Genomic DNA, 9,145 nt, shown 5'->3' with positions numbered 1-9,145 from the left:
TATTTATACATTTAAAATATATTTTATTTATTTTTTTAATTTTATGTGTATTCCTGTATTGCCTGCATGTAGGCAAGTGCACCCGTGTCGTGCAATGCCTGCAGAGGTCAGAAGAGGCTGTTGGATGCCCTGGAACTGGAATTAAGGACAGTTGTTGGCTGCCATGTGGGTGCTGGGATTCGGACCCAGGTCTTCTGCAAGAACAACCCGTGTTTTTAACTGCTGAGCCATCTCTCCAGCATAATTAGCTTTTCTCCTGTGCTGGAGATGGAAGCCCAGGGCCTTGCACATGCTAGGTAAACACTCTACCACTGAGCTACCACTCTACCCCCCTACCCTTGGCTCATTCTTGTTCTGGAGTTGGTTCTTCCTATGTAGCCCAGGCTGGCTTTGAGTCAGAATTGTCCTATCTCTGTCTCCCAAGGGCTGAGTAAACATATGTGTATCACCTCACCTGACAGAAGCAATGTTATTAGTATCAAGAGCTTTGAGAATTCAGTAAAAATATGAGAGTTGCCTGAAACTTCCACGTTCCACTTTGCCTTGATTAAGAGGAGTCAGTTTGACTCCTCAGACCCAGGAGAGAAATGGCGCACAGAGAGGAGCATGGAAATGGTCTGTTTAGAGCAGGGTGATATCTCTCAGAGAAGAAAAACCACTGCTCAGCTCCAGCCAGTTTTTACTGTGTGAGAACACAGGTTTAGAGTTTTTAGGGTGACTAGGATTTGAAGAGGTACTGGGTATACGTACGCTTTTTCTGTAAAATCTCCTAAAATGAAAATACTAGATAGGTATCATCCGAGTCAAAGAAACATCCTTAACCTACGATGTCTCATGGTCTCTCAGACTTCGATGTGTACTTAGAAGCAACAGGCTAAGATGCTTGCTTTGTGTTGTCTGTCTCCAACTCACCCTCAAATTAATTTGAAGCTTTTTTTATTTGTATTTTTATTTTTTTTGTCTTGTTGAGACAGGGTCTCCCTGTAATCCCGGCTGACCTGAACTCATTAGGTAGACCAGGCTGGCCTTGAACTCACAGAGATCCGCCTGCCTCTGCCTCCCGAGTGCTGGGACTAAAGGTGTGTACCACCATGCTTGGCTTATGTTTTTATAAAGTAGACTGACCCAGAAAATATTAAAAAGAGATGGGGGGGTCGTAATAACAGGTTAATGCAGATTAATCTAAAACTTCACACTGAGGTTTGGGAAATGGTTCAGTGGGTAAAATGCTTGCTGCACAGGCATGAAGGCCTGAGTTCAGATCCCCAGCACTGAGAGCCAGGCTTGGTTGTATACATGCATAATCCGAGCACTTGGGAGGTGGAGACAGGAGGCCCCTTAGGGCTTGCTGGCCAGGCAGTCTAGCCAGTCAGTGATCTCAGGTGCAGTGAGAGACCCTGTCTCAAAAATTAGGGGGGAGATTGATTGAAGACAGTGAACATCAACCTCTGGCCTCCACATGCACACACGTACATCCATACATACATGTACACACACACACACACACACACAGTTGATACTATGACTTAACTGTGAAGGGTAAAATAAAAGGCATACACCTACTTGTTTATTAGAAAAAGCGTCACAACACTTTTACATACATTCAGGTAATACACTGATACACATAAAATAAATACATAAATTTTAAAAAGGAAAAAGTGTGACAAAGCAGAATGAAGTAACTCCCAAGTGAAGTGTGGAAACCACGATGGTAGAAGAATGCAGGGGAGGACGCGTTGATGTGGAAGGCCAGCCTTGCCTTAACTGTGAGCACGTTCATTTCATCTCCTTCCACATCTGTTATTGCCTGGAGTCAGTGACTTCCGGCATTCCTTTCAGGACTAACCCTTCAATACTATGATTCTGTGAGAATGCTTTGTGAAGAACCTTTCTGAAAGGGACAAGATTTGGCTGATGTGGGAGACTTAACAGCAAGTGGAAATAATTGCTGACCTAATATGACCCTTTTTAAATAAATGATGCTGCCTCCCCACCATCACTGCAACGATGAATCACTGCCTGTGGGGCGTCTGTCTTGGTGATGATAAGAGATGCTTTTTAGCTCGTGTCTGTGTGACTTCAGGAGAATGGCGTAGGTTGGTGTGCAGGCATTTGCAATAGATGCTGAGATTCTACTTACCAGCACTTTAACTTGTGCAGACCTTGACCTCATGAATCACAACCTGAGTGAGCATGAGGCCTAAATTTCACCTTTCTATTGGTAGTCCTTCCTGGACTAGCTGAAATCCCATTCCATGGAAGTTCACTGCTTGATAAAATATTACTCCACTGACATCAGAGTTTTCTCACATTCATAGGAGGGTGTTTCAATCTCTCTCTCTCTCTCTCTCTCTCTCTCTCTCTTTCTCTCTCCATGGATATTAACAAAACACATGTATATGTATGAAGATGAAGTCCAATATTGTGCATAATTAATACATGCTAGTAAAATATATTTTTAAAAAACCATCTGGAAGACCCTATTTCAAAAGAACACTCCAAAATACATTTTAAAACATCTCTCTTATTAATGGGTTTCATCTCCCACTCTTTTCATCCCCAAGACAAAGTCCATTACTTAAAAAAAATCCCCTTGAAAGAATCTGTTAAATGACATTTGTGGTGGTTAACCTTGATTGTCAACTTGATGAGATTTAGGATCAGCTGGGAGGCATACTTTGACATGTCTGTGAGGGGCTTTCTAATTAGGTTAATTGCAGTGGGGGGACCTGCTCTAATTGTGGCTGATAGTATTCCATGGGCTGGGATCCTATACTGACTATGAAGAGAAAGTGGTTTGAACACAGCAGTCATCTGTTTCCTGACGGCAGATGAGGAGTGGCCAGCTGTTTCAAGCACCTACTGCCATGGCTTCCCTGCCCTGATGGACTGTATCCGAACACCATGGGGTTAAACAAACCTTCCTTTAAATTGCTTTCGTCAGGTATTTTGTTGCAACAACGAGACAAGTTTCTAATACAACACCGCTTTGTTTAATCAGACTCCTGCACAACTGTTCTCTGACAATATACCTCAGCAGAAATACACAGGGCTCCCTGGTTTCTTTGGGTCTTCATTTCACTTATGAAATCTCCCATGTCATGTTAAACTTACTAAATACATTTTCAGGCCAGGCATTGTGGTACAAGCCTAGAATCCCAGCACCTGGGAGATGGATACAGGTGGATCTGGAATTTAAAGCCAATCTGGGCTGCATAGCAAGAACTTGTCTAAAAAAAATTAATCAGGGCCTGGAAAGATGGCTCAGTGGTTAAGAGCCCTTACTGCTCTTCCAGAGGACTTGGATTCAGTTCCCAGCACCCACATGACAGCTAACAACTGTCCCTAACTCCAATTTGAAGGGATACAACATCCTCTTCTGGTCTTCTCAGGTACCATGTACATACATGGTATACATATATATGCAGGCAAAACACTCATACATATAAAAAAAAATCTTAAAAAATTAACCAGTCAATAAAGTTGCACATTTTTCTCTTGTTAAAACAAAAAGAAAGAAAAATATTTTGAAAGCTATAAAATCTCACTTCATGAAAATTATACACATTTATTATAATAATTTATAGCAAATTTCAGAGACCTCTTGTACTTACTGCAACATGCATTTCAAATTAATCTTTGTGAAGTCCATGTTAAGAAGAACAAAGTTTCATGAATATTTGATTCATTTAAATAATACTCTTCAGGGTGGGATGATCTCAGAAATGTGTTTGTTGAGCTAGAATTTCTGCCTGGTTGAATTCCAGGTTTCTAGTAATAAAGTACACGCACACTAGGATCCTTGTCAGAATGCAGCCTTAGAATGAAAGGCTACCTAAAATAAGCCTTTGCTAACGTTCTGTGCCCCATAGCCTGTCAGTCATTGCTTTTTATTTTTTTGCAATGTTTGAAATTTCCTCCTCCCCCTCCTCCTCCTGTTCCTCCTCCTCCTTCTCAGTTTCAGCTCAAATTCTCCAAGTCCTGTGTTCAAAGTATGTAGTGTCTTCAGCAATTGGGGTTTACTTTCAAGTTAGGGGAGGCAACTAAAGGCTATGGCAATAAACTATATTGTTTTGGAAATCTTTTGGACTACACTGACCAACAACTCAAAGGGAGGATTCACTTGCTTGGCAGTGGGATTTTTGTTAGATAGCCGTTAATTACACTCTCTCTCTCTCTCTCTCTCTCTCTATATATATAGGTACTGCACATGGTGCACATACATACATGCAAGCACCCTCATTCACCATCCCAACTCCCCCACCCTGTCTCTTCTCTTAGTTATACACAAAAATAAATTTGAAATAGGCAAAACTTTCTCTCCACCTCCTGCCATGATCTCTTTCTACTTTACTGGCTCTGGAGGTTACTTAGGTTATATACTTATAGCTAAAGATTCAGAGCCAGGATCCACAAATAAGAGAAACCATGAGGTGTTTGTTTTCCAGGGTGTGGATTACTATGCTTTCCTTTTCCATCCATTTACAGGAAAATTTCATTTGTGTTTACAGCTGAACAGAAACTCCAGTGTGTACATGTACCATATTTTCATTATCCATTCATCAGTTGAAGACTATTTATATTGTTTGCAGCAATGAACATGGCTGAACAAGTATCTCTGTAGTAGGATACTGAGTCGTTTGGGTATATGCCAAAAAACGGTATAGCTATGGTAGATCTACTTTCAGCTTTTTGAGAATTCTCCATACTGATTTCCATAGTGGCTGTATCAGTTTATAATTCCACCAGCACTGAATGAGGGTTCCCCTTTCCACACATCGTCATCAGCATTTGTTGTCAGTTGTTTTCTTGACCTTAGACACTTTAACTAGGGTAAGATGAAATCTTAAAGTAGTTTTAATTTTTATTTCCCCAATTAAGGATGCCAAATAGCTTTTAGATATGTCTTTTATTGATTGATTTATATTTTTAATTTTATGTGTATGAGTGTTTTGCCTGCGTGCATATAAGTACACCAGGTGTATATGATACCAGTGGAGGCCAGAAAAGGGTGTTGAATCCCCTGGAACTGGAGTTATGGACATTTGTTAGCTGCCATGTGGGTGCTGGGAACTGAACCTGGATACTCAGTAAGAACAGCCAGTGCTCTTAACTACTGAGCCACCTCTCCTGCAGCCCTGCTTCTTAGATATTTCTTAGACATTTAAAAATTTCTTCTTTTGAGAACTCTTTGTTCAGACCTGTAGCCCATTTTGAATTGGTTCATTTATTTTCTTAATTCGTTATTTTTGAGTTCTTTATATATCTAGGTAGTTAAGCCTCTATCAAATGTCTAACTGGCAAAGCTGGCATTCTCTCCCACTCTGTAGGCTTCCTCTTCACTTGATAATTTCCTTTGTTGTACAGTAGCTTTTTAGTTCAATGAGGTCCTGTTTATTAATTATTGACCTTAATTCCTGAGTGAAAAAAGTCCAATTTAGAAAGTCTTTTTCTGCATCTTTATTTTGTAGAGTGCTGCTTCTGTTTTCTTCTAACAGTTTCAGCATTTGGATTTCACACGGAGGCCATTGATCCATTGGGAATTGATTTTTGTTCAGGGTGATAGATATGGGTCTAAATTCATTCTTGTACATGTACGCATCCAGTTTCTCCAGCATCCTTGGTTGAAGAGGCTGTCTTTCCTCCAGTGTGGATTTTTGGCATCATTGTCACATATCAGATGGTTATAATTACACATACTCATATTTGTGCAGTACTCAGGAAAGCAGAGGCAGGTGGAGCTCTGTGAGTTCTTGGCCAGCCTGGTACATAGTGAGTTCTAGACCAGCCAGAGTTGTATAGTGAGACCCTGTCTCAAGAAATAAAAAAAGTTTTCTGGTAGAGTTTTTGGGATCTCTTATCTATAATATCATATAATTTTCAAATAGGGATAATTTTACTTCTTTTCCCAGTAGTATATCTTTAATTTCCTGTTCTTTTTTTTTTTTTATTGTTGTAGCTAAGATTTCAAGCACTATATTAAAAAGGAGTGGGGATAGGGGACAGCCATTTTAATGGGAATGCTTTGAGCTTTCCTCATGTAGTTTGATGTTGGCTGTGGGCTTGTTTTCTATAGCTTTTATTATGTTGAGGTATGTTCCCAGTTCTATTCCCTCTAGGACTTTTATCATGAAGGCATATTGAATTTTGTCAAAGGCCTTTTCTGCATCCATTGAGATGATCGTGTGATTTTTGTCTTTAAGTCTATTTATATGATTTATTAACTTATGTATGACCCCTGCATCTCTGGAATAAAGCTAACTTGATCGTGTTGGATGATCTTTTTGATATATGGCTGTGTGGTTTCAAGTGTTTTATTGAAGAGTTTTTGCATCTATGTCCATTGGGGATATTGGCCTATAGCTTTCTTTTTTGGTTTGTCTTTACCTGGTTTTGCTATTACAGTAATACTGGACTGGCTTCCTAGGAGTTTGAAAGTGCTTCCTCTGCTTCCATCTTTTTGAATAATCTAAGTGGTACTGGTTGTAGTTCTTCTATGAAGTTCAGGTAGAATTCTACTGTGCATCCATCTGGAGCTGGGATTTTTTTTTTTAGTTGGCAGGCTTTGTATTATTCTTTCAGCTCTTTATTACGAGTCTGTTTACATTGTTACTCTCATTCTTCTTGGTTTAACTTTGGCAGTTCAGTTGAATCTAGAAATTTGTCTGGTTCCTTTAGATTTTCTAGCTTAATGAAGTATAGGTTTTTGGTTTTTTTTTTTTTTTTTTTAAATTGTTTTTTGATTGTTTTCAGACAGGGTTTCCCTGTAGCCCCAACTGGCCAAGAACTCATTGTGTAGAACAGGCTGGCCTCCATCTCACAGAGATTCACCTGCCTCTACCTCCCTAATGCTGAGACTAAAGGCCCATTACCACCACACCCAGCTGAAGTATGGGTTTTAAAAGTAGTCTTTTATAATGGTCTGAATTCCTTTGGTGTTTATTTTAGTGTTTCCCTGTTCATTTCTGATTCAGTTAATTTGGGTCTCTTCTTTCTTTCTTTTGGTTAATTGGGCAAAAGATTTGTCAATCTTGTTTATCTTTACAAAGAGCCAGCTCTTATTGATTCTTTGTATTGTTTTGTTTCTATTTCGTTGATTTCTGCTCTGATTTTTATTATTTCTTCCCATCTCCTCAGTGTGGGTTTGGCTTGTTCCTGTTTTTCCGGATTCTCGAGTTGCTGGTACCGTTGAGTCAGTTATTTGTGCTCTTTCTGATTTTTTTTGATGTAGCCACTTAGAGTTATAAATTTCCCTCTTAAAATTGTGTTTAGTGTGTCCCAGAGGTTTTGTTGTGTGGTGTTTTCATTTTCATTTAATTATATGAAATTTAAAAAAGAAATCTCATTCTTTGTTGGGAGCTATTAGTATCAGCACAGCCATTTTGTACACTGAGCTGTGGCCGGCTTGCTTGTTTACTTTATGATCTTTCACCTTGACTCGAGAGTTTGTGTGTTTTGCATACCAGTACCGAATTGTTCTGCCAAGTCAGGAGGAATGTGTTGAATGTTTAGGGAAGATGGTTAATTGGTGGAATTCACAACAAGTATCTGACCGCTCCTTGACCCTCAGATAAAGGTGGGAAAAGACAGCTGTTGAAGCTAATTGAGCTAAGCAAACGGTGGCTATCTCTGGTGTTCTACTGTATAAAAAGGCGGAGCTGGAATAAACCAGGGCTGCAGTCTCTACTGACAGTCCTCCCAAGTTCTTTCTCTGTCTCTTGTTTTTTCTTTCATCCTCACTCCCCCTTTCAGGTGCTGTCCGTCTCAGCTGGCTGGCACCGGCAATTCTTGACTTTTTTCTTTGAACCATTCATCATTCACTAGTATGTTGTCTAATCTCCATGAGTTCATGTATTTGCTAAAGATTCTTTTGCTGTTGATTTTAAGCTTTAATGCATTGATGCATTGTGATCAGAAAGGACATAGAATTATTTCAGTTTTCTGTATTTGTTCAGATTTTTTTTTTGTGTCTCTCTTTGTGGTCTATTTCAGAGAGACTTTGATGGGTTGTTGAGTAGAATGTACATTTTTTGGTGTTTGGGTGGAATATTCTGTAGATTTCTGTTAGGTCCATTTGATGTATGAGAGTGCTGGGATTAAAGGCATGTGCAACCACACCTGGCTTCTTTTTGCTTTTAATTAATAGATTGGGCAGGGAGGCCATGGAGACCCCACAAGATGGACTTGAACCAGTGTCCAGTCTACAAAGTGGAGGTTCAACTCAGAGGAAACATCTCATTCATGCTTCCAAGTGAAGGTAGACATTGTCGAGCAGGACCTTTGACTTATCTTCACATAGATGAAACTGGTAAAAGAAAGGAGCCAGGAGCTCCTCCCAAGCCCATGTGAGCCCTGAGGAACAGATCCCCAAATGACTTTAAGTGTAAAAATAAATGGACTTATTTGGGCCAACTGTATGGTCTTAAACACCCAAAAGGAAAATGTATCCAAAGAGTAAAGTCATCAGTATATGTCTTTAAGAGTTCAAGGGATTACACTTCCCAGACATTAGGCTTAAGTCTATATAAAAAGTTATTTAGACAATTATTTCTCATTGATGATTTTGTTCCTAACCAGAAAGTGCTGATCAGATGTAAGACTTCAAATCTTGGTCTCCAGTACTGTAGTGCCCACCTGTAGCTAAGGGAGACAACCAGATATTGTTCTAAAATGACAGATAAATTTGTTTTCTCACCCTATCCAGAAGCCTTTGAGAGGGAACTGACACTGATTCTAATCACTCCAACAGCTACCAAAATACCTGAAAGCAAATTCTGAATCTGTCACTCTACAGTCCAGTCTTGGAAGACAAAAGAAAAATGAAGAGGAACCCAATAAAGGGACGCTTTTGGAAGTCCTTGTCAAGAAATTCCAATGGACTCTCTTATGAGCATTTGAAAATTGCCCTGTTCTGACTTTTTTCTAGTTCCCTGTCTAGAACTTGTAATGCTAATTACTCTTGCCTTTACTACTCCTTAACATCTCCTATTACTGATGCAAGGACTTTCTTTTCCCCTTAGAGATAAGAGTTTTGCAATTTGGGAGTCTTTTAGATAGACCCACTGAAGGGGTACCCCAATTGCCTCACCCTGCGTCCGTGTTCAGCATGGAAGAAGCCAGAGCAGTCTGCGACCTGATTCCCTAT

This window comes from Nannospalax galili, unplaced genomic scaffold (genome assembly GCF_000622305.1).
Source record: "Nannospalax galili isolate Female #2095 unplaced genomic scaffold, S.galili_v1.0 scaffold195, whole genome shotgun sequence".
NCBI classification, from domain to species: domain Eukaryota; kingdom Metazoa; phylum Chordata; class Mammalia; order Rodentia; family Spalacidae; genus Nannospalax; species Nannospalax galili.
The sequence above is the reverse complement of the archived record's forward strand: the minus strand, read 5'-3'. Positions refer to the sequence as shown.